This window comes from Zingiber officinale, chromosome 7A, assembly GCF_018446385.1.
Source record: "Zingiber officinale cultivar Zhangliang chromosome 7A, Zo_v1.1, whole genome shotgun sequence".
Lineage (NCBI taxonomy): Eukaryota > Viridiplantae > Streptophyta > Magnoliopsida > Zingiberales > Zingiberaceae > Zingiber > Zingiber officinale.
In genome coordinates, this window is record NC_055998.1 from 48,555,632 (window position 1) to 48,582,343 (window position 26,712).

General features: G+C 40.2%; 1 long non-coding RNA gene across 1 annotated transcript; it reads right to left on the reverse strand.

The window, feature by feature from the left end:
• Window positions 1-16,054: 16,054 nt before the first annotated feature.
• On the reverse strand, window positions 16,055-17,103 carry LOC122000110. The gene is made up of 3 exons (XR_006116948.1): window positions 16,637-17,103; window positions 16,334-16,556; window positions 16,055-16,119 (listed from the first exon to the last, which is right to left on the reverse strand). It is a non-coding gene; the product is annotated as an uncharacterized LOC122000110 (long non-coding RNA).
• Window positions 17,104-26,712: the final 9,609 nt, after the last annotated feature.

Consider the following 26,712-nt stretch of genomic DNA (forward strand, 5'->3'; position numbering starts at 1 on the left):
TAATTTAGTTATATGTAGATTTTTATCGATATCTAGAGTGTATTTAATTCTCTTCGCCGACTTAGGGGTTAGTTGAGTATCTCTGGATGGGCCGGACGCGTTTTACTTCTTCAGATAGAGGTTCTAGACGTCGTCGGGTGCCTAGAGGTGGTCCCCTATTAGAGAGGAGAGTTGGAGCACACTAGGTGTTCGATAAAATGTTTAGCGCAACATTAGACAGTTTTAACAGCATAGCTAAATGCATAGAAGCATTTAAACCAGCATATCAGTTTTATTTCAGCTTTATGGGACTAGATGTCCAATGGGTGGGCTCCCACAGCCGCCTCTAGGTTCAGACAACCTAGTGCTAGGTTCAGATAACCTAGCTTCAGCTAATTTTACTTTCAGCAGCGGCACTGTACTGGATTAGATATCCACTGGGTTGGACTCCCATAGTCGTCCCTAGGTTCAACTAACCTAGTAAACCCTACTAGATTCAGAACTTGCAATCCCGGGTCTAGTTAGGGATGCGCGCACAGTAAGTACAGATGCCAGGGCCCTACAACAACATGTTTAGTATTTTTATCTATTATATATAATAGTTTTCCAAATCAGTTTTAAAACATAATGGAATTCAGTATTAGCTCAGCTTCAGCTTAGCTCACTTTTGTATCAACTCAGCTTATTTCAGTTGTTAAATATGATAGCTTCATATACAGTTCTAGACATGTTATGATCAATTTTATTTTATGTTCAGCTTATGTTATGCTATGCTTTGTATGATACCATGCCATGCCATGCTTGCATATTCAGTATGTTTTTCAAACAGCATGATTTAAAAGCATATTTGCATCGTATGCATGATTTAGTGAGGTAGATGGTTTCTTACTAAGCTTTTAGCTTACAGATACTATTTTCCTTATACTGCAGAAACAGGAAAAATGAAAATGGACTAGCAGTGGATGTTGGAGGTCAATGCAGGTGAAGATGTGTGTGGATGGAACCTGGAAGAAGATCTTAGGGAACTTAACAAGCGTTATCTAAATACTAGAACTGTTTAGAGATTTAGCATTTTGCAATTTAGTTTGTTCATCGTTATGAATTAGTTAATCATGTCTTTTTTTTTGTGTTTAGAACACTTCTTTCATGATGTTAGAATGTTGGTAGATAGTGTTACAATGTTTCCCAGTTGTTGTAGAGTTTGTAGGAGTGATTGAGGCACGAAACAGTGCTGAAATCAGAAACTCTGATCGATCCATGGATCGATCGGGGGTCCCCAATCGATCCCCGGATCGATTGAGGGCCGATTCCGCGAACAGAAGGCTTCTAGATCGATCAGCCGATCGATCCAGTCACACGCTGTCGCGAACAGAAGGCCTCTGGATCGATCGGTCGATCGATCCAAGCTATCCCTAGCGAACAGAAAGGTTTTTGATCGATCATTGGATCGATTGACTAGGTTGGATCGATCAGCCGATCGATCCAAATAAAGTCCCGTGCACAGAAGCACGCGGGATCGATCAGCTGATCGATCCAGATTATCACCCGAGCACAGTAGCAGTCGGGATCGATCCATGGATCGATCCAACAGAGAGCAATCGACCTAGCCCAGTCTGGATCGATTGGGAAGTTCAATTTTGACCAAGAAACTTAGTAGATCAGCTTCTAGTCCATAGGGGAGGTAGGATACACCTTGTGTCCCTTAGATTACATTCATTAGTACATGTAGAACCAAGAATGGTTATCAGTTAGCGACTAAAATTTAAATTAGATCAGTTTTCCGCGCAGTTAGCACAGCATAACTGTAGCGATCAGCCTTACAGCTTAGCTAGTAGAAGGCGGGTCGTTACAGAGTGGTATCAGAGCAGAATTCCATACTTCCTACACACACATCAGCATTGTACCTACAGCTTCCAAGTATGAATACCTCTACTTTATTTATGCTCCTTGTTTGTTAGTACAGTTCATGTTTATACGCCCACTGCTTGTTAGTATGTGATAGTTTTTAAACGTGACATCAGTAGTTATATAACTGTGATTACATTAGTTATGTTATGTTCTCTATGTCTTTAGAAATGGCACGAGGACGCCCAGCTAGAAGGGCACTAGCTCGAGCCCGGCAAAGGCGGGCGGTTCGGTGCCTCCTCCGGACCTATTAGTGGCTCATGACTAGGTGACGAAATAGCCACCTTAAAGGCTAATCAGCAGAACCTCACCCCGGAACCGAATTTAACGACTCCGGTAGTCTTAGAAGTTCCACCAGCTCAGCCAACAGCTGAGCCAAGAAAGGAAGCCTATCGATCCAGTGGCAGAGTCAAGCCGGAGAACTTCTCGGGCACTAGTGAACCATGGGATGCACAAGCCTAGTTCAAAACACTGGAGAGTGCGATGGAGCTTCGGGTGCCAGAACACGAGAAGGTGAAGTGTGCCTCCTTACGCCTGACAGGAGACGCACGCATGTGGTGGGAAAGAATCGAACGAAGCGCCCAGTGAACCGGATGTCATGGGCCGACTTGAGAAAGAATTCTTCGAGGAGTTCTTTCACATACGGGTTACAAACCGCCACTACGACGAGTTCACCAAGTTTCGTCAGGGCAACCTTTCGGTTGAGGAAGCCGTGAAGAAATTCAACAGGTTGGCTCGTCTATGCGAGCTAATCGGAAGAGAACGAATCGGTTGATGCTCAAGATCGAGGCCGAGATAGCGATGAGCGTGGTGGTGGCATACATAGGCCACAAACCACGGAGGAGTTAGTGAGCGGTGCCTTGACCACAGAGCATTACAAGCAGCAGAAGCAAGTCTCTCCGAGTCCAAAGGCCAAGGAAACTCTCACACTCAAAAACAGCAAGGTCACAGCTCTAACGGAAAGGGAACTCCAACAGTGACCCAAAAGGAGGACCATCTAGCAAGCGACCCAGTTATCCAAAGTGTGCTACTTGTGGGAAATTCCACCGGGGTTTGTCGCAAGGGCACACGAGGATTTGAATGTGGACAAGAAGGGCATATGGCCAAGCAATGCCGAACAAGACCGGTCTTCCTCAGCCACAGCAGGCTAGCCAGCTCAGTTATATCAGATGCAGGTCGCTCTAGAAGGTCCACTTATCAGCGGCAGATTAGAAGCCCCTCCGGCTATGGCGAAGGATCTACTCACTCACGAGAGGCGTAGCGATGCCTCGGCGGTTGTCACAGTCGATTAGCATTTTTTATAATACTCTACATTATCTTGGGCAACCCATTCATATATAGCTGTGGTGTTCTCCGAAAAATTAGAAAGACCCTCGAGGTACTCAGTGGTCGGTTTGACGACACTACCTTCAGGAGAGATCATGGCATCCACTCACTGGCTCAGAGCAGTGCCGGTCATTATAGAGAGCTCTTTTGTGATCGATAGTGCTAGAGATGACCGACTATGACGTTATCTTTGGAATAGACTTTCCGATCGATACGGTGCTACCATAGAGTGCTATAAGAAGGTCATCTTCCAACTGGCGGTGCAATTTGAATCTGGGAACGAGAAAGCTATGAAAGCACAGAAGCTACTGGATTCAGGATGTACAGGATTCCTAGCACATGTAGTCAACGCCAGCCAGGACAAGAACCAATAGCTAGCAGAGGTTCGAGTCGTATGTGACTATCCAGCAGTCTTCCCTGAAGAGTTACCAGGTTTAGCACCAGACAGGGAGATTGACTTTGAGATAGAGCTCATTCCTGGTACAAATCCTATCTCCAAAGCGCCTTATCGCATGGCTCCAGCAGAATTGAAGGAACTTCAGGAGCAATTACAGGAGCTGCTTGACAAGGGTTTCATACGCCCGAGTCACTCACCATGGGGAGCGCTTGTATTGTTCGTGAAGAAGAAGGATGGAAGCATGCGACTGTGCATAGACTACTGATCACTGAACCAAGTCACGATCAAGAACAGGTATCCTCTTCCCAGGATAGATAATCTGTTCGACCAGTTAAAGGGAGCAGCAGTGTTATCTAAGATTGACCTCAGATCAGGATATCACCAAGTCAGAGTCAAGGAGGGTGATATACCGAAGACAGCATTCAGGACCAGATACGGACATTACGAGTTCGTAGTCATGCCTTTTGGCGTGACAAATGCTCCAGCTACATTCATGGATCTCATGAACAGAGTATTCAGAGAGTACTTAGATAAGTTTGTTATCGTATTCATCGATGACATCCTTATCTACTCAGGAACTCAGGAAGAACATGCAGAGCACCTGAAGACAGTACTACAGACACTTCAACAGAATCAGTTATATGCCAAGTTCACGAAATGTGAATTCTAGCTTGATCAGGTGTCCTTCCTGGGTCACATCATCTCAAAGGATGGTGTCATGGTAGACCCCAGCAAAATAGAAGCAGTGAGTAACTGGAAAAGACCGAAGAACGTCAGTGAAATCAGAAGCTTTCTGGGATTAGCAGGTTATTACAGAAAGTTTGTAGAGGACTTCTCCAGGATAGCCTCCCCACTGATAGCTCTCACCAGAAAGAACAGAAAATTTCAGTGGACAGAGGACTGTGAGAACAGCTTCAACGAACTCAAAAGAAGATTGACCAGTGCTCCTATCTTAGGTTTACCAGGAAATATAGATAGCTTCGACATTTACAGTGATGCCTCTAAATTGGGATTAGGAGCAGTGCTGATTCAAGACGGTAAGGTGATCGCCTATGCCTCCAGACAACTCAAGGATTATGAGAAGAATTACCCTACTCATGACCTTGAGCTTGCAGCAGTGGTGTTCGCTCTCAAGATTTGGAGACATTACTTGTATGGAGCCCAGTGTAGAGTATATACAGATCATCAGAGTCTGAAGTACTTCTTTACTCAGAAGGATCTGAATATGCGATAGCGCAGATGGCTAGAGCTGGTTAAAGACTATGATATAGATATCCTCTATCATCCCGGGAAAGCCAATAAGGTAGCAGACGCACTCAGCAGAAAGTCCAGTGCTACCTTATTATCTCTTACAGCCATATCACCGCCCCTACAGAAGGAGATCGTAGATTTCGGTCTCGAACTCATCGTTGGACAGCTCTCTACTATGACCTTAGAGTCTACCTTGCTTGGTGATATTCAGTTAGCTCAGGAGCAGGACCCTGAAATTCAGAAAATCAAGTAAGGGCTAGCAGAATCGGGAAGTAGAGAATTCAGGGTGTCCGATAGCGGGGTGTTGTACTTTGGTGACAGACTTCGTGTTCAGGAGCTACAGAGAGATTTTAGATGAGGCTCACAAGACTCCCTATGCAATGCATCCAGTTCCACCAAAATGTATCAAGACACGAAGAACCATTTTGGTGGCCGGGAAAACGAGACATCACCGGATATGTTAGCATCGCCTCTGTCGAGGGTCAAGGCGAATATCGACCGAGGAGGTTCTACTCTGATTCGAATGGAAGTGGGAGGATATCTCTATGGATTTCATAGTGGGACTGCCCGGAACCACGAATGGTTTTGACGCCATCTGGGTAATAGTCGACAGATTGAATCAGCCCACTTCTTAGCTATCAAGATATCCTACTCCATGGAGAAGCTAGCTCAGTATCTCGGAGATCGTGAGACTACATGGAGTCCCACGAATCATCATTTCGACAGAGACAGCAAATTCACATCGCACTTCTGGGAGTGTGTTTCAGCACAGCATTCCATCCTCAGACGGATGGTCAGACGGTAAATCAGTACTCGAAGATATGCTCGGCGCATGCCCTAGACTTCGAGGAAGTTGGTGCAAATATCCGAGCTTAGCGGAATTTGCATACAACAACACTATCGAGCCACTATCGGCATGGCACCTTACGAGGCTCTCTATGGGCGGAGGTGTAGATCTCAATCTGCTGGTATGAGAGTGGTGAAAAGAACTAGAACTAGACAGATCTAGTAGCAGATACCACAGCAGCTATACATCAGATCCGCCAGAGGATAGAGACTGAGAGCCTGTAAGAGCTATGAGACCCTTAGAGTTTTCGATTGGGGATTCGGTGTTCCTCGAGTAGCTCCCATGAAGAGTAATGCGTTTTGGGAAGAAGGGCAAACTTAGTCCCGATATGTGGGACCATACCTTATCACAGAAGAGTGGGCAAGGTAGCATATGAGTTAGAGCTACCCCAGGAAATGATCTGTCCACAACGTATTTCATGTCTCTATCGTGAAGAAGCATACCCCAGATGCCACCAGTGATTGAGCCCGTCAGATCGCAGACCTCGGCTATGATAGTCGACCTATTCAGATAGAGCGGTTAAGAAATTGTGGAAAAAGTACCATTAGTCAGTTATTTGTACGGTCACTGTGAAGAGCAACTTGGGAGGCGAAGCCGGCGGTAGTACCAATTGTTCTCGGTTCGAGGGCGAACTTTTATAAGGTATGGGGATTATAACACCTTTATAAATATTCTATGATTTTTCTGGAATTTTAAATATTTTTCCGAATTTTCCGAGTAGCGGAAGAAGCAAAAATAAATAGAACCGCAAAATAGCTTAGGCGGGAATCGAACCCGAGACCTATGGTTTAGGGATAATGTTAGTAACAGTTGAACCCAGCAGGGTCGTTGAAAGGAAAGGGAACCAATAAAATTTATATTGGAGTTAGGCGAATTAAGTCTTTAATATAAATAGGAAAATTAATTAAGTGAGAAGGTTATTTTTCATCGTGACCTATCCTCTTCCAAAACCTCACCGCCGCCCACACCTCTTCCCCTCCTCTCTCGGCGCCCAAGCCCCAAGGACTCTGGTTCTTCTCCGCGAGAGGAACGCGAAGACGTGAGCGGATCGTCGAGAAGGTCATCTCCACCGGAATTCTAGCGAATAGAATCGTAAGAAATTACGAACCGGAGGTAAGAAACCCCTCACCTGCAGTATAAGTAGCTCTCGTTTGATTGCATGCTTATAATTTAGTTATATGTAGATTTTTATCGATATCTAGAGTGTATTTAATTCTCTTCGCCGACTTAGGGGTTAGTTGAGTATCTCTGGATGGGTCGGACGCGTTTTACCTCTTCAGATAGAGGTTCTAGACGTCGTCGGGTGCCTAGAGGTGGTCCCCTATTAGAGAGGAGAGTTGGAGCACACTAGGTGTTTGATAAAATGTTTAGCGCAACATTAAACAGTTTTAACAGCATAGCTAAATGCATAGAAGCATTTAAACCAGCATATCAGTTTTATTTCAGCTTTATGGGACTAGATGTCCAATGGGTGGGCTCCACGGTAGCCTCTAAGTTCGAACAACCTAGTGCTAGGTTGGATAACCTAGCTTGACTAATTAGCATTTCAAGTTTTACTTTCGGTGACCATCTTTGGATTAGATATCCTTGGGTTGGACTCCATAGTCGTCCCTAGGTTCAACTAACCTAGTAAACCCTACTAGATTGAACTTGCAATCCGGGTCTAGTTAGGGATGCGCGCATCGGATGCCAGGGCCCTACAACAACATGTTTAGTATTTTTATCTATTATATATAATAGTTTTCCAAATCAGTTTTAAAACATAATGGAATTCAGTATTAGCTCAGCTTCAGCTTAGCTCACTTTTGTATCAACTCAGCTTATTTCAGTTGTTAAATATGATAGCTTCATATACAGTTCTAGACATGTTATGATCTATTTTATTTTATGTTCAGCTTATGTTATGCTATGCTTTGTATGATACCATGCCATGCCATGCTTGCATATTCAGTATGTTTTTCAAACAGCATGATTTAAAAGCATATTTGCATCGTATGCATGATTTAGTGAGGTAGATGGTTTCTTACTAAGCTTTTAGATTACAGATACTATTTTCCTTATACTGCAGATACAGGAAAAAGGAAAATGGACTAGCAGTGGAGGTTGGAGGTCAATGCAGGTGAAGATGTGTGTGGATGGAACCTGGAAGAAGATCTTAGGGAACTTAACAAGTGTTATCTAAATACTAGAACTGTTTAGAGATTTAGCATTTTGCAATTTAGTTTGTTCATCGTTATGAATTAGTTAATCATGTCTCTTTTTTTTGTGTTTAGAACACTTCTTTCATGATGTTAGAATGTTGGTAGATAGTGTTACAATTTTTCCCAGTTGTTGTAGAGTTTGTAGGAGTGATTGAGGCACGAAACAGTGCTGAAATCAGAGTTTCAGTGCGAAATCAGAAACTCTGATCGATCCATGGATCGATCGGGGGTCCCCAATCGATCCCTGGATCGATTGAGGGCCGATTCCGCGAACAGAAGGCTTCTGGATCGATCAGCCGATCGATCCAGTCACACGCTGTCGCGAACAGAAGGCCTCTAGATCGATCGGTCGATCGATCCAAGCTATCCCTAGCGAACAGAAAGGTTTTTGATCGATCATTGGATCGATTGACTAGGTTGGATCGATCAGCCGATCGATCCAAATAAAGTCCCGTGCACAGAAGCACGCGGGATCGATCACTGGATCGATCAGTGAGCCTGGATCGATTAGCCGATCGATCCAGATTATCACCCGAGCACAGTAGCAGTCGGGATCGATCCATGGATCGATCCAACAGAGAGCAATCGACCTAGCCCAGTCTGGATCGATTGGGAAGTTCAGTTTTGACCAAGAAACTTAGTAGATCAGCTTCTAGTCCATAGGGGAGGTAGGATACACCTTGTGTCCCTTAGATTACATTCATCAGTACATGTAGAACCAAGAATGGTTATCAGTTAGCGACTAAAATTTAAATTAGATCAATTTTCCGCGCAGTTAGCACAGCATAACTGTAGCGATCGGCCTTACAGCTTAGCTAGTAGAAGGCGGGTCGTTACAAAGATACCGTAAAATTAAATAATAAATGTTATTGGACGAAAAATCTTATTGGATTTTTCAGGAATTTTTAGAAATTTTTCGAGGATTAAACGGAGCCCGTATGTCCCATTTTAAGGGGATGGATTCAGGGTATAGTAAAAGCCTGTTTGGAATACCCTTGAGAGGGAGTTGATTTATTTCATTTAATCTAATTTGACCTAGGTTTAATTGCCGAACCATTTTCCTTCTTCCCGATTTCTTCCCCCTTTACGTGCGAGATCTCTTTGTCCTGAACCTCACCAGCGACCGGCGATGTTGCTCTTCCCCTCTCGGCGTCGCCGGCACATAGCCAACCAGAGATTCGAGGAGGAAAGCTACCAATTCTTTCCTCTCTCTCCTTCTCTCTCGATCTTTCTCTTTCATGCGCGGACGACCCGACGCCAACGGAGAGGCTTTTTCCACCGCGATCTCGCCTTCACGCGTCGTCGGAGAGGAAGTGGTGTGGGATCTCGACGGTACCCATCATCTCCGGCTGAGCGATTGCATCTTCAGCGGTGTCTTGCTCGCAATCGGTTGTTCCTCAGTGGCTAGGGCATGGCGAGGCTAGGGCCCGAAGAGGGAGGGGAGATTCGAGCCCTAGTTGCCTCTTGTGAATATCCAGCGCCTTCTCGTCGTCGGAGCTTGGATCAAGGAGGTCCAATTTCACTGAATTCCGTTTTCTCTTTCTCATCGGCGTTGATCAGCTGCTGATCCTTGGTGTGACGGACTGTTGATGCCGAGATTTGAGTAAGGTAAGGCTTGTATCAGTTTTCTAGCGATCTAATTTCCATTTCTGACTTGGGATATAGAGATTTGATTCATGGTTGTTCTTGTAGCTTCGGTCAGATTGGTAATCCACAGTTTTGGCAATCCAGGCGGCAGTGAACCTCTTTAATCATGTCTCACCATCAGTTATCAGTGATTTGGGTAAGTTGTTAGCTAAAGGAATGTGGAGTATGATTTAGGGTTTAATTCTTGGTTATGTATGTATGGAAGGAGAATGGAGATGTTTGAATTGAAAGGGGAGATCCATTTCTGCACAGCTGCTGCTAGTTCTTTCATCGTGCGGTTGGTTTGGGTAAGTTGTGCTATGGATTTATTAAATTAGGTATCGGATTAGATTAAGCAATCAACATAAATGTAGATGTTGGGTGGTTAATTTAAGTTTATTGTGATTGATTTAAGGTGCATTGGATTGATTAATAGATTGTGGATTATGTTTGGATCTAAAAGGAGATAGATTAAGGATTAATTGGAGGATTAATCAGAAATCATATTTGATGGGAGTTATCCTAATTGGGTTAGGGATTTTATTTAGCTTTTTAATTCTTATGAATTCAGCTAAATAAAATATATATTGATTGATGCAGGACGTTGATATGGGGCGATCATCACGACGTGGGATTTTTTATTTTAGCACGATCGACAGATAAAGGCGGGTATTTCTTCCTTGGCCTCTATGTAGATTTTCTTGTACTTAGTGCATGGTTATTATTCGATGGATTAGGCTATTTTACCTTATATCGTGTTCGTTTGTTGCTTTCCTGCATGATACTTATGTTTGACCCTTGTGATGATCTATTTAATTCAGATACAGTCTCAATTCCTGATATCTACTCTGTTGTGATTACACGTGTAGAGTATGTCTTGTAGGGATTGTCAGGTTGTTAGTGTTACCTTACTGATTGTGCATATGATACGGATGGTACGTAGGTTGGTATGTGTTATAGGAGTCATCATGTTGACCGTACATTTACATGTTGTATGTACACACGTATTTGTTATGTACTTTTGGAGGAGTTATGTTGATTGTATGTTCATAGTTTATACACATGTCTGATGTGTTTATTACTAGAGGATACATGTTGATTGTACTTATGTTCTGTGTATATGTGTCTAGTGGAATTTTTGGAGATTTTTGGGTGATTATACGTGTGTAGTTGTGTACATGTGTTTGGTGGGATGTGTGGAAGCATCATGACGATTATACTCATGTTAGAGGTACTTATGTGGATTTAGAGGATTGCATGGATGATGATGGTGTTTGTATCATGATTATATATATATATATATATATATATATATATATATATATATATATATATATATATATATCATGTTCATCATTCATTGCATCTGACTACTATTGTCTCCCTTGTGGTGAGAGAGTTGTTAGTTGGTTTGGTTTAGCGCCGGACACTCGGCCACTCATGGGTAGTGGTAGCTGGAGCAGTTGCCGCTCGTCCTGTCGTGCCACCCGGTCACAAGGTTTTGTGAGATCCGGCGTTGTGAGCAGTCAGGGACCCTAATGCTATGTAGTTAGATAGCTACTAGCGGACTGTCCACCTCGACCACTCTATTGTGGGCTGGAGGGTAGTACAGTCGTCACAGACCCAAGCCTCTCGGTCATACAGGGGTTGTGGTGTCTAGATAGGTGGTGGGGGTGACCATAGAGCATGCATGTATTTTTGCATATGATATGCGGTGCATCTGTGGAGTTATATCTGCATACATGCCTAGTAGATACTAGTTGCATGTGATTGTGATATGTTGCATTTGATTGAGCTATGGTTGTTGCATTTGGGTGTCATGCTGCATACATGTCATTTATTTTACATGTATATGTAGTCGTATTTATATTGCACAGGTTTCACGGGTATGTCTGTTGCAGATCCGATGAGTTTACTGATTATTATACTATGTGTCGATTCCAGATTGGGTATATATCTATCATTATGTTAGTTGTGGTTTGTACAGTTTGTATGTCAGGTTATTATGTCGGATATGTTTAGGTGCATTAATTATGATAGTATGGTCATGTTCTTTATTTCCTACTGAGACTGTATACTTTTGATCTCTATGTTTATTTATGTACCATGCACTATCCTGTCTATTACCCGCTGAGTTACCTATACTCACCACCGCATGTATATCTTTATATTTTCAGGTAGATGGAAGAGTGTCGCTCGGAGTATCCTGTCTGTCGGGTCCTACGTCACATTCGAAGATGGTTTAACCTAGTGTTTGTTTTCTTTTTCTATATCCTTTTATTATTTTTGGCATTGTATTTGTGTTTATCCATGTGACTATCTTATGGTTTTAGTGTTGTATTTGTGTTTAAGCCGTGTCGGCATGCATTGTATTTATTTGTTTGTGTGGGCTTTCCTTCGTTTTTCCGCTGTGTTTTTAGTACAGTCGTGTGGGCTGCTTTATATATAAATGCATGGTTTTGATTGTTTCATTCCAGCCGAGTGGGTTGTGATTATAACTGCGTGGTTGTATATATATATTCCAACCGCATGTGGCTGATGTATATTTTGTTTGTAGTGATGCTTCAAATTGTCACTAATACAGGGGAGATGCTGTTGGATTTTTGTCTGGCAGGGACTCCTTTGGGGGCGTGACAAATGTTGTGTCAAGTCGATCCGGCTCACAGTTAGTTATTTTGTTAGTTTCATGTTCATTATTTTGTTATTTTCGTTGTGCTATGTTTTAGCCGAGTGGGCTGCATTATTAACTACGTGGTTATGTTATGTTTCAGCCGTGTGGGTTGCATTATTAACTGCATGGTTGTGTGTATATTCCAACTGTATGTGGCTGATGTATTATATATATATATATATATATATATATATATATATATATATATATATATATATATATATATATGCCTCAGATTGTCACCGATACAGGGGAGATGCTACCGAAATTTTTCGGTAGGGACTCCTTTGGCGGCGTGACACACCAAATTATAGATCCCTGGGAGGGTAGACCTGAAAAGTGCATGTAGATGGTCTTAGACCCAAAAAGGTATGGATGGTGGTAGGAGATAGCGTTATATCAGTACCAGCTATCCTAGTAGTATATGTAAGGTCATCTACCCTGACTAAGTTGTTGTACAGTTCAGCACATAAACCTTTGTTTACTGAAGTGGTACAGTAAACAAGGTTCTGCAAGCTGTAGTAGTCAATGACCTCTACAGCTGGAATGTAGGAACGCAAGAAAAATTGTCTATCTAAACACCTAGTCCAGATATGCATATAAATGGTAGAGTCAAATCTAATCCTAAGTTCTTCAGTAGGGAACCTAAGGTCAGTACTAGCGGTCGAGGGCCCAACACGAGTATTAGGATATTTCCTACTTTATTAGAAAAACTAGATTAAGCAGTAAATTATAGGAAATATTTAAAAATTTCTAAGAAGAATGAAAGTTTACCGACGCATCGTGAGTAAAAATACTTGAACTGACGACCTTGGTTGACTCGTAGCAGCGTAATAACCGAAGAAGAAAGTATGATTTTAATTTTTAATCCCTCATGCGTTAAAGCTCCGTGAAAGCCTTGGCAAGAGTGAAAAGGTGAGGTGCAAGGAGAGGGTGCGCCCCTATCGCCCCTTATATCGGGCAGTCCGGGCGCCTGGACTCACTCTGAGCGCCTGAAATAGGAGCTGGGGTGGGGTGCCCAAAGTGCCTTCTAGGCGCCCCGGAAGGTAATACCAGGGGCACCCGCGCCTGATTTATGATAGTTTTTTTTTAAATTAAATAAAATTTTTAATTTAATTTTCAAATATTTATTAAAATAAATTTTCAAGTTAAATAATATTTTAAGCTAAAAAGATTTAAAATAATTTTAAGAATAATTTTTAAGATAAAAAAGTTTAAGATAATTTTTAAGTTTAAAATAATAATTTTTTTAAGTTAAAAAGTTAAAAAATAATTTTTAAGCTAAAAGATTTTAAGATAATTTTTAGGTTTAAAATAATTTTTTTAAGTTAAAAAGTTTTAAAATAAGTTGTAAGTTTAAAAAATTTTAAGATAATTTTTCAGTTAAAATAATTTTTAAGTTTAAAATAATTTTTAAGTTAAAAATATTTAAAATAATTTTTAAGTTAAAAATATTTAAAATAATTTTTAAGTTAAAAAGAAAATAATTTTTAAGTTAAAATAATTTTTCAATTAAAATATTTTTTTTAAGTTAAAAATATTTAAAATAATTTTTATGTTAAAAAGATTTAAAATAATTTCTAAGTTAAAATAATTTTTAAGTTAAAATAATTTTTATAATAATTTTTTTAAGTTTAAAATAATTTTTAAGTTAAAAAGATTTAAAATAAATTTTAAGTTAAAATAATTTTTAAAATAATTTTTTAAGTTTAAAATAATTTTTAAGTTAAAATGATTTTTAAAATAAGTTTTTAAGTTTAAATAATTTTTAAGTTAAAAAGATTTAAAATAGTTTTTAAGTTAAAATAATTTTTAAAATATTTTTTTAAGTTTAAAATATTTTTTTAAGTGTAAAATAATTTTTGAAGTTTAAAATAATTTTTAAGTTAAAATAATTTTTAAGTTAAAAAGATTTAAAATAATTTTAAAGTTAAAATAATTTTTAAGTTAAAATAATTTTTTAAGAAAATTGTTAAGTTAAATTTTAAGTTAATTTAATTTAATTTAATTTAATTTAATTTAATTTAATTTAATTTAGTTTTAATTAAATTTTATTTATTTAATTTTAATTTTAATTTAATTTAGTTTTAATTTTAATTTCTTAGTTATCTCACCTAATCTAGATTTTCAATTTGGGTATCCTATAGTTTTGTTAGATAAATTAGGTTCAGTTTTAGGGTTTAGTTTAACTTTGTGTTAGATTCAGATTTATCTTTGGGCTCAACAAACAAACATTATTTGGATAAACTTATGGGGTATGGTGAGTCACTTAGACATCATTAGAGTAACCATGTTTTCGAGGTTTTCCAAATGTCCACTAAACTTAATACAAAACCTTGGTCTAACTGGTTAGGATGTCACGCCCCAAGTAGTCCCTGCTAGAAGAAATTTTGGCAGCATCTTCCTTGTACGGGTGACAATATGAAACTTCCTACAATGCCCTCAGGGCCACATATACCTCGGCCAACACGGTCGGAACAATACAATAAAGAAAAATAAGCAAACACCCACGCAGTTTAATATTAATAACCAAACTAAAGCGATGATAAGGAAACCATCTCAAATATCTCACTCAACTACACCCATAAAACTCAAATCTTATATCCTACTCAACTACACCCATGAAACTCAAATCACCAGCATACATCTAAAAGAAAACCCATCGATAATAAGGGATCATACAAGATCCAAGTGCCAAAAGGTACAAGTCTGAAAACGTAGACGATAACATAATAAGAAAACCAAGGAGAAGATCCAAAACGGAAATCCTCGCAACCTGGAGGGGAAACTAGCGACGGGAACTCCTCCGGACAGCCTCAACCTGAAATGGTAATAACGGGAGGTGAGTCCAACACTCAGCGGATACCTAGTTGATATGCATAGTAAATAATAATCAACAGTAATAAATATGCCTACAGTCTCCCAAAGTAATGAAACAATGCACAACTGGAGATAAGGGAAAAACTGTACTCACCAGGACCTCCTATCAGGATAACAAGGTTGTCAAATCGAAAATACATGTCCTTGTATGCATGTCAATCATATGCATCCATCCAATATGTAGTAAATAAAGTGCAGCAAACACAAGCAATAAATGTATCATGCATATGATGCCAATGACATGTCCTGGTCACCCCTGATGCCAGTCAGCCATCTCACATACAATGGTGAGATCGAGTAGGTAGGGTTGTGACAACCATGCACTCTATTGTCACTGCTCTTGATGAGTGACCTAGTGGACGAGATGCTGTTGGAGTACACCTATCCTCCTAACCCAAATCATAAGCGGGGGAGTGTAATGCTCTCATCTCCCTGAGACAATCCAGAGGAGAGATCCCTACTAGCTACCACGCTGCATCACACTACCCATGAGTGGACCAATGGAGCCAAACAGAGCAATCTACTACAACACACCTTGCCTGAATAAAAACCACTAACCCATGAGCGGGTGTGTGTGCAGATCCATGTAATTGGCGATGCGCTCAACAATAATAGAGCAGACTATCACACAGCATGCAATCATGCGAGAGGGTGCATGACACTAAGCATGCAAATCCTAACCATATCTACCTCCATAAAATATGTACCAAAAATAAATGGATCAAATAAACAGATCTAGGTACACAGGTCAGATATGGTAAACGACTAGTCCGATATATCACATGGTATGGTATGCCACTACCTCTATATCATAAATAATCACAGGGGCACGAATGCTAAACAGGTAATAAACAAAACATGCTTGGAAACAAATAGTGACATTCCAATGTAGATATAAACATAATTATTACTACTTGTTAAAATCTACTAAGCATATCAACATGACATTATCTAAAAGATAAGTCAAGGTACCCGCCTCCATTGTAGATCGAGCTATTCAGCCTCTATGTCAAAGTGCTCATCCCGAATCTGAATCCTGTAATAAATCGTACAGTTTAGCTAAGTTTTATTGTAAACAAAATAGCTAAACAAAAAATTCTTATTTACCAGAAACCCTAATTCATTCATTAACCTCGGTTAGCTTCCTAAACGAGTCTAATCTGAGCTTAGTTTAAATTCATTATTTAATCCCTAATTCAATACATAAACCTAATTCATCAACATCATGTATCAAAATTACTACACCATACCTCAAGCTCAGCCAAAAAGATTGCTGCTGGAAGGTGGTCCTGCCGAAACCAAGGTGAGCTGCTAGATCAAAGAGCAACCCACAACACACAATTTCAAATCCACATGACACAATACCTCTACCTCACATGTCGTGCTGGTTGATCCACAGCACTCAACCTCACCTTACAACCCTCATCCGTTGATCCACAACCAAGGATCGTTGATGCTGGAACCCTGTAACTTCTGTGGCAGCAGCACAGACAATTACCAATCTTCAGAACAGCAAGCACCATGGACTAGGGCATGAGAGGAAGAAAGGTTACCTGAGCTAGGGTAGAAAGAAAGGATGCTGCCGGCGGTCTCTCTGTGGTGATCAACATCGAGGAAAACTAGGGTTCGGCTGGCCGGCGCTAGCGTAGAGAGATGGTAGCTGGCGTTGGGTAGCAATCAAGGGTAGAGGAAGAAGAATCGACCAAGAGAGATGTGATTGATTTGGAGCTAGGACACAAGTAGTCGATTGGGAGAGGGAAACTTTAGCTGGCGATGATGATGATCAAAGGAAGGAAGAGGAGACTAGCGGCGTACAGCTCGGGAAGGAAGAAATCGGTGGCACGAGCTCAACATAGAAGAATCGAGGCGGTGATGTGAAGGGGGGAAGAAGGGGAAGGGGATCAGCTTGGGTTTTATACGCTCGGGAAGGAGGAGCGTCATGTTGCCGTCGGTTGAGGAAGAGAAGGAAGTGGCGGAGAAGAAGAAAGGGTGTCGCGAGGCTAGGGCACGAGCACGCGGGTTCGACAGGGGAGAAAAGAAAAAGAAAATAAAAAAGAAAAGAAAAACAAAACTTTTTCTCGTTTAAATGGGGTAGCCTAAATGGGTTTTCCCTTGACCCCATAATTAATCTCTGTAACCCACACCATACAACCTCCAAAAAATTCGCAGAAAATTTCTAAAAATTCTGAAAAATTCCCTTATGGTTTTTCGCCCTTTTTCAATATTTTACATAGGATCCGTAAGGGGTAGCTTCGGTTAGTTCCACTAAGCCAAATGTACTGGGTCGAAGCTATATCTTCCTGGACATGCATAAACAAAGTTTTCCTAACGTACTATCATCAAAAACTTCACTAGTACCATTGGTCAAGTTAAACTGTTATCCCTTTTTAAACTAGTCCTAATTACCCTGCCGGGTAGGTTAGTTTTTGGCTACCCTGTCGGGTAGGTTAGTTTTGGAGGTGCCAGCTATTCTGGAGTCTCCTCCTAAATTATTGGTCAGATTTAGTTTTGTTTTTGGATTTTATGTTGATTACTTTTATAATTATATTTAACTTGTTGATAGTCTGATTTTTGGTAGGTTCTAAAGTTTGTTTTTGGTTTGGTTGGTCAAGGTTTGTATTTTGGCTTTTGATTTGGTTTATTTGATTTTACATAATATATTTTATCTTTGGGTATATTGGTTAATTCCTACTTGTGTGGTAAACATGCTTTTGGAACCCAAGCTTTAGTTTGTTGTTTATGTTGAGTTATTAGTGATATAAACGTTTTATTCGAACTTGACTTGTAGCCAAGTCCGATTTTATTGTAAACGGTTGTTTGACTATTTAAAATAAGATCTAAATTTTTAGATCTTGTTGTAAATTTTTCTAAAAGTACTTTTAATTTATTAATTTCTATTTTTAGCGTTAAATTTTCCTCCTCGAGTGTTAAATCTTGAGTTGGATTAGAAATTGTGATTTGTTCCTTGAGGTTTTGGTGTTCCTCAAGAAACAATTTATTTTCTTTTTCAATTGCAATTAATTTTTTTTATCTAAACAAGCAATTACTTTGAAAAATTTCTTATTTAGACTAAGGTGTACCTCTTCGGGGCCTTCAAAAATGAGTACAGACTCGTGGCTCGATTCAAGTTTGGACCCGTCTTCTGATTCATCCTCCGATTCTGACTCGTGGGCCATCAACGCGAGGTGGCTTTGGTGTTTCTGCTCCTCAGCTTCCAACTCTTCTGAAGATGAGTCATCCCATGTTGCTTTGAGAGTCGTCTTCTTGGTTGTCTTTGACTTGTCGCCCTTTAACTTTGGCACTCGTTCTTGTAGTGGTTCTTGTTGCACCCAAAGCACGTCATGTTCCTTGGTTTAATTGGGGAGTTGATCTTCTGTAGGTCTTTTCTACTAAAGTTCTTCTTCCTCTTGGTGAACATCTTCCTTACCAGGTTCACCAGGTACTCTTCATCTTCTGAGTCTTGGTCGGACTCATCTTCAAGTTCAAGCTTGATCTTTGTCTTTTCTTTGGAGGAACCTGCAAACAAAGCGATATCTTTCTCGGCTCTGGCGTTAGTCTGCTCATGTAACTTAAGTTCACAAAATAACTTGTCTAATTTTAATTTAGAGAGATTCTTTAAAATCTTGTAGGCATCCATGATGGATGCCCACAATGTATTTCGAGGAAACAAGTTTAGAGCATACCTGATTAAGTCATGATTTTCCATTTGGTAGCCGATCGCGTGAAGTCTATTGAGGATGTCTTTGATCCTGGCATGGAGCTGACTTGCCGTTTCTTCTTCCTGCATTTTAATATTAAAGAGTTAATTTAAAAGAAGGTCACGTTTAGTTACCTTAGCGTCGTTTGTTCCTTCATGTAGTTCAACCATCTTGTCCCATAATTCCTTCGCATTTTGGTGTGGGCCCACTCGGTTCAGTTCTTCCCTCATTAGTCCGCATTGCAGCGTGTTGAGGGCTTTGAAGTTAGTTGATGCTTTCTTTTTCATGTCCGGAGTCCACTATTCTGGATCCAGTGGATTTCTAGAGTTATCAACTATCGCCTTGTATCCTCTGGTGATGTTGAACCATTGGTTAAAAATGGTCTTCAGATAAACCTCCATTCGCTTCTTCCAGTAAGGGAAATTGTCACCGTTGAATAGAGGGGGACGGACTATGCTGAAACCTTCGATTTGAGACATTTTTTTTCTTGCACAAAAAAAACAACAAAAGAAATCTCAAGACTTGGTCTTGGATTAGTAGTGTGGGAGAAAGAATGAAATTTGAACTTGCAAAAAAAATCCAAAAAGGCAACAATACCAGTTTGGATTGTTCCAAAATCTTAAAGGTGAAAGAAAGAAGAAAAAAATTTCACCCCCTTGTCTGATTGGTGGTTGCACCAAACTAGAGTGGTACTTGCTCTGATACCACTTGTTGGATCGTGAAAGTCGATAGAGGGGGGTTGAATATCGATCGAAAAATTATCATAGCGGAGTACACAGCGGAAAAGTAAAAGAACAATGCTAACAAGAACCAATTTACTTGGTTCGGAGTCTTGGTTGACTCCTACACCAAGGCCCGCACTCGTCGAGTGCTTTCATTGAGCAATTCACTATCAGTTCAAAAAGATGATTACAAAATCAATTACAAGTGTAATTAAACAGAAATACCGACAACAAAAATATAGGAGAAAAACTCTTGGAAGCACGTTGTCGGAGGAACTTTTCAGCGTCGCTGGAGCACAGCGCAGTAGAGCAGATGTCATTGTTGTTCTTTGCTTCAGGGCTCACCCTCCTTATATAGGATGCTTCGAGCACCCAGATCCCTTCCAAGCGCTTGGACCGTGACGTAGCCTGGCCAACCAGTGAGCTCCATGTGCGACGACTGCATCAGGATGAGATTTGTCTTCCGGGCGCCCAGACCACCTTTCTCCAGACTATCCTTATCCTACAAGAAAGAGTTAGTCCGAGGTAAAAATAATAGTTTAAACTACCCTACAAAATAGAAGCTAGCACAATTGAAGAAGATCAGTAATTAGATTCCGTCTCACCAAGACGGGAATCTAGTCAAGATCTCAACTTAGAGTTCTAAAATGGTTCTAAGTTGGATTAGCGCCTAAGTTCCCTAACCAGGAACACGTCCTCACCAAGTCATTCCCCTCCAATGACTTACCTTAACTTACCTACTAGACGTCCGGTCAGCCCGTCGACCCATTTGGACTTTGTGTCAGCTATCAGGTAAGCCTGTCGACCTAGTTGGACTTCGTGCCAGACATCCGGTCAGCTCGTCGACCAGTCTGGGCTTCGTGCTAGATATCAGGTCGACCCATTGACCTAGCTGGACTTCGTGCCAGACATCCGGTCAGTCTGTCGACTAGTCTGGGCTTCTCCTTCACACTTAGTTAAAGTGTTAGATCACAATGAAATTAACTTAACCTACTTTGTCATTCATCAAAATCTGGGTTAGACCGTTAGTTCTAACCTCACCAACACATATCTCCATTTGGGTCTTCAGTTGGTGCTCCATGTGGTCTTTCCAGTATCCGAAATTGTTGCTGGACAAGAGTGGTAGGCGTGCGGTGCTGTTGCCTTCTTGGTGGGCCATTATAGAAGAAACTCTCACACAAAAAAAGAAAAAGAACCAAATATCCCAAGACTTGGTCTTGGATTAGTAGTGTAGGAGAAAAATAGAAATAGCAATTTATTAATTTTTTTTAAAAAATTAATAAAATATTAAAAAAATATTATTACAAGTTTTTGAAAATGCGATATTTCGCTAATACCGACCAATGGTGAAAAGATGAAAACAATATTTTCTAAAACAATTTTGGAGGGGAAAACGAAAGGCGTAAGGTTTTATTTTTAACAAAAACGGACGAAAAAGCGATGAATAAGAATGCTCAAACGGTAGTTTTACCGATTCAAAGTGACCCCACTCTGATACCAATTGTAGGATCGAAAGTGCTAGAGGGGGTGGTGAATAGCGCTCATGGCTTATTCTTTCATTTCAGAAATACGCAGCGAAAAATTAAAACACAAACAATACTCAAATACTAAGGGTTTACTTGGTTCGGAGCTTATAGTGACTCCTACTTCAAGGCCCATACTCGTTAAGTGTTTACTTTGGGCAATCACTATCAATTTGGAAAATTACAACTTTGAAATAAAATTTAAAGAAGTAACGAAAATTAAACCGACAACAAAAATAGAGAATTTGAAGCTTTTGGTCGTCGGAGTCGAGTTACAGCTTTGTCGAATCATTCTTTGAGCAGCACATGGAAGATGGATTACGATTTGAAGTGTTGTACTTACTGCTGGTCAAACCAGGCTTATATTGCCTGTTGAGGTCACCTCTAACAGCATGGAGGGCGCCTCCAACCTCGCCAAATGCGTAGCATCGATAAGCTCTTCATCTTCACTGCTTATCCGCCTAAGGGCGCCTCCAAGCTTCATGTGGGGCACCCTCCAAGCAGCATCAAGGGTGCCTCCAAGCTCCATGGAGGGTGCCCTCCATCCAACGTCCAGGGCGCCTCTAAGCTCCATAGAGGGCACCCTCGCACCTTGCTACAGGGTTGTCGGTCAAGTCTCCCGAGGAACCTCCAAGCTCCATGGAGGGCGCCTCAAGACTGTTCATCCGAGGTTTTCTTGTGTAATTTCCATCCTACAAGGCATGTTAGTCTACAAACATAGTATACCCTGCAAAACAAGATTAGTACAACAAAATAGGATAAATAGAAAGTTATTTTGACAGTCTCCTAACTGTCCGGTTCTAATTTCGGATTTCACCTCTAGAAACCCTAGGTCTATCTGACGCCTACTGTTCCCTCACCAGGGAACGCGTCCTCACATACTCTACTCAAGAGAGTTTACCTGTTTGCCTGATTGATCATCGAGACAAACTGGACTTTTGCTCAATGTCTGAATCGCTAGGACTTTTTGCTAGACGTTTGCTCCACGACCCGTCCAGTCTTTCACCCGATTCATGACACCAGGATTTCAACCTAGAGTCACCAACTCTAGGACCCGCCAAGACTTTCTGTCTAGGGTTACCACCCCCTAAGACCTAGGGTTACTGCCCCCTAGGGGTTTCCACCTACCTAACCTCAACTAGGACTTCTCCTTACTTAGGGTTACCACCCCCTAGTACCTAGGGTAACCACCCCCTAGGATTTTCTACCTGCCTAATTGCAATTAGAACTTTTGTCTAAGTATACTTAGGACTTTCTTACAAGATTAATGAACTTTGTTAGATAACAAGATAACTTAACTTTGGACCCTTTGACATAATCAAAACACAGGTTCGATCGTCGGATGCTTCTCGCACCAACACGAGCTTCTCCGCCAAGTGTTGAATCCTCTCAACTCACTTGGACTTTACACCTGGGTTCCATGATATGCTAAGTCTTTCCTGCCTAGCCTCCAACTAGGACTTTCCCGATTGAGTAAATAGCCTACACACTTGGTCAACTTGTTAGATCACAAGAAGACTTAACTTGAACCTTTGACAACATTAAAACTTAGATTTGATTCTAGTGCATCCTACACCAATATGGCTGACCTCTTTTTTTTTCTCTGCCAAAGTCACACAGTCATGTGGATTCACACGGCCTTGGTCCTCTTCTTCTTGGCTAGCCTCACACGGCTATGTGAGGTTACACAGATGGATCCTTGAGGTGTGTGAGGGCTAAGTTTTTCTATGGATTTTCTCCTCTTCAACTTTGTCGACACTTCCATGTCCATGAGAGGATTATGACTAGCTCATGGCGGTTGTGTAAAACCTAAAAATAAAATTTAAAGGACTAAGACAAACTAATTAACTTAACTAAAAAGAAAAGAACTTTTGGGTTACCTCCCAAGAATTACTTATTTTAGGTCTTTAGCTCAACCCCATTTCAGTTCATTACAGACTATACCCATGGAGGGACAACCTCCTCTCCTAGGGTTAGTGCATCAAAATCTTCCTTCATCCTTTCCCTTGCCAGGCATACATATTTTTTATTTTTGTTTGGGGGCCTCCATTCCTCCATTGACGGACTAGGAATGACATCCGACGACAACCTATGAGGATGGAAATTCCATTCATCAAGTTACTATGCATCTACCCTATTTTTACCATGAAGGGAAAAGACATGGTCAGAAGATTTAGTTAATTAAAATTCTAACATTTCCTTGCCTATCACCAAAGATAATCTGTGGTTTTTAACATCAAATAAAGCTCCTACAATGGCAAGGAATGGTCATCCCAATATGATTGAGATTTTATGATCTTCCTCCATATCAAGCACCATTAAATTAATGGGTATGATGCAATCACTCGCCTCTATTGGTACATCTTCAATTATATCCATAGTGTATCTTCATGAATGATTAGTTAATTATAATGTCATAGAGGTGAGATTAAAATTTTTCAGACTTAGCTTATTACAAATAGAATAGGAAATGAGGCTAATACTTGCCCCCAAATCATAGAAAGCTTTTTTAAAAGTAGTAGTCCATATCTTAAAAGGGATGGAGAAACTTCCTAGATCTTGTAACTTGGGTGGTACCATATTCAGAATCAATGCACTATATTCTCAGTTAATGTCACGATCTCATGTCCTTCTTTCTTTCTTCGAGCTATTGTGATCTCGTTTAAGAACTTAGCAAACTTTGACATTTGATTAATTGCATCTATTAATGGAACCTCTATGCAATGCTCTCTAATTTTCTCCAAAAATTTATTAAATTCTTCATCTTTCTTTATCACAACCAGTCTTTGAGGAAAAGAGACTATTTAACTTTAGATGGGTGGTGGAGGAGTCTCTTCAACCTTCTTGGTTCACCTAAGTTAGGTGAGGGAGGAGAAAGCTCTCCTAGAGAATCAATCCCTTTAGGAGTAATCACTTAGAGATCTCCCAAGGTCCATCCACTCTGGAGCTCAATCCTATTGCAATGTTCAATCGAATTCACATCTTCCTTTCCTAGAAAACCCCTAGGTGCTCTTGTAGATGAAGAAGCCATTCGGGCTATTTGGCTATCCAAAATTTTCTGAGGCTTTTCAAAAATTTTCATTCTTTAATTAAGTTGCTTGAGATCTTTCTTCATTTCCATTTGAGCTACATGGACCTCTTCAAGTAACTTTTCAATTCTTGACTATTGATAGCCTTGTGATGGATGTTGTTGATAATAGCCTTGTGATTGCCTTAGTTGGTAGCTTTGCCTTTAACTATTAGGATGACCTTGGTCTTGGTTGTTCTTATAGGAAAAATTTGGGTGGTTCCTCCATCCCGGATTGTAAGTTTTGGAGTATGGATTTTCTTACTTACTTGAAATTCTCAAGTTGAGAAGATATGGCCCCAAGTGGGCAAGCTTCTTGTACGTGTTCCACACTTCCACATGCATCAGCCACTCCTACAATGGCGATCACCATGTCAATTCCCATTGATTCTAACTTCTTCATTAAGGTATCAATCCTTGCTACCATAAGCGTTACTGCATCAACATCAAATTTTCCCGATGCTTAAGTTGGATTTCTAGAAAAAGAGCTTCCACTTCTTTCAGATGCCCAATGATGATGGTTAAGAGTCACACTCTCAATAATTTCTTCAGCTTCATCTAGACCTTTGATCATTAATGCCCCTCCAATAGCAAAGTCAAGGGGAACCTTAGTGTGGTAGTTGATGAAAGATCGAAGAAATTTAGATATCTTCATAATGGTATGATGATGTTGTTAGCTAGAGCCCTAGAGCCAATCATTTGATGATTGTATTATGGACTTGTTGTATCATATTCTATATATATAAAGGCATTTGATTTTTGGTTATTATACTTACTTGTATTGGTGCCAAATAAACTAAGTATAATAGCGTCCTTGAGTAGAAGGTTCTTACCTATATCAATCGATTGGTTGAATCGATAGTGAGATGATATAGGGAACACTACTCTTAATCATTCCTAGTCGAGTATTAACATTCAGGGACAATGTTAATACAATAAGACTAGCATATAGGTCAACTCGATGACTTGATCTCACAAGTAATGGATATAGAGATATCAAGTTGACACATGGGTATGCATTGGAGAATGTATACTGAATGACCCGCCATGAGAAAGTATCATGGATCGTTATATGAGTGTTATATACTTTCTCATGTGGCTATTAGTATGACTATTAGTTCTTAGACCTGAAGTCACCATGGTTCCATACATAAGGAGTTATGTACTTTGGTTTCGTCAAACGTCACCCGTAATTGGGAGGACTATAAAGGCGATTACTGGGTATGTAACAAATTATGCAGAGGGATGTGAGTGATGTAGATGAGATCTATCCCTCCTATATGACAGGAGAGACATCGATATTCTTGATAGAGTGAGACCACAAAGTGCATGGCCATGCCCAAATGAGTCAATATGAGATATTGAGCTCATTTGATTGAGTGAGTCTACTTGGAGTTCAAGATTTAGATTGATTAGACGATGCCATGGTCTATGCCTTACATTGATCAATCTAGATATCTGGGATAGAAGGACACTTGTCATATATTGTGAGGAGTCACAATTAGTAGTCACAAGGTGATGTTGGATCTCAACATTCTTGTAACTTAGGTAGTAATGATGTATTGCTAGATACCGCTCATTACTTATGCTTCTAAATGAGTTTAGGGGCATTGCTAACGTTACAAGAATTTATTGGGTCACACACAAAGAACAAGTGGATGGAGATTAGGTTCATATGATCAACCAAGAGGATTAGATTCATTTGATGAATCAAATTGGATTAAGAGTAATCCTAATTGGGCTAATTGAGTTGGACTCAAGTTGATTCATGTGCTCAATGAGTCTAATTTAGATTATGACTTATTGAATCAATTTAATTAAATGAATTAGATTCATTATATTAAATTGGCTTGAATTAAATGGTTGGATTAGATCAACCATGAGAGAGATTAAGTCAAGTTTGACTTGACTTGAGAGGAAGAGGAAGAGTCAAGTTTGACTTGACTTTATGCCACATCATATGTGTGACTTGGCATTAAGTGGCCAATGATGATGTGCCACATCATCATAGTTAATACATGATTGTGCCACCTAATGGAAGTTACATCTTCTCCTTTGCTTTAATGTGGCCGGTCACATTAATGAGAGGAGTTACTCTTGATGTGGTCGGCCACTCAAAATGAATGGGATTCATTATTTTTCATTCAAGGCTAATTGCATCTTCTTCTTCCTCAAGCTTTCCTCAAGCTCTCCCTCTCCTCTTCTCTTGGACGAAAGTTTTCAAGCAAGAAAGAAGGTGAATGAGTTTGAGTTTCATGAAGAAAAAGGTAGAGTGATTGTCACATAGAAGAAGAAGAAGAGTGTTCATAAGATCCCTTCTATTTCTCTTCTCTATCCTTTTTCTTTTCATTCCCATCCGAGAGCCCTAGAAAGTGCTAGCACACTTGTGGTGCTCTCTTCCACATCCTTGTGTGTTAGAGAACACATTTTGTTCATGTGGATACTTCTAGAGGATTGTCTACGTTGACAATTTTGAGATCCGGCGTAGCTTGGACTTGCGGGATTGCGAAGGGCTTTGCTTCAAAGGTATAACCTTTTTTCCTTTTAGATCTAAGTGTAGATCTAGGTAAACTTGTACTCGTAGTTTTTCGAAAAAAAAAAAATTTCTTTGCACGAATT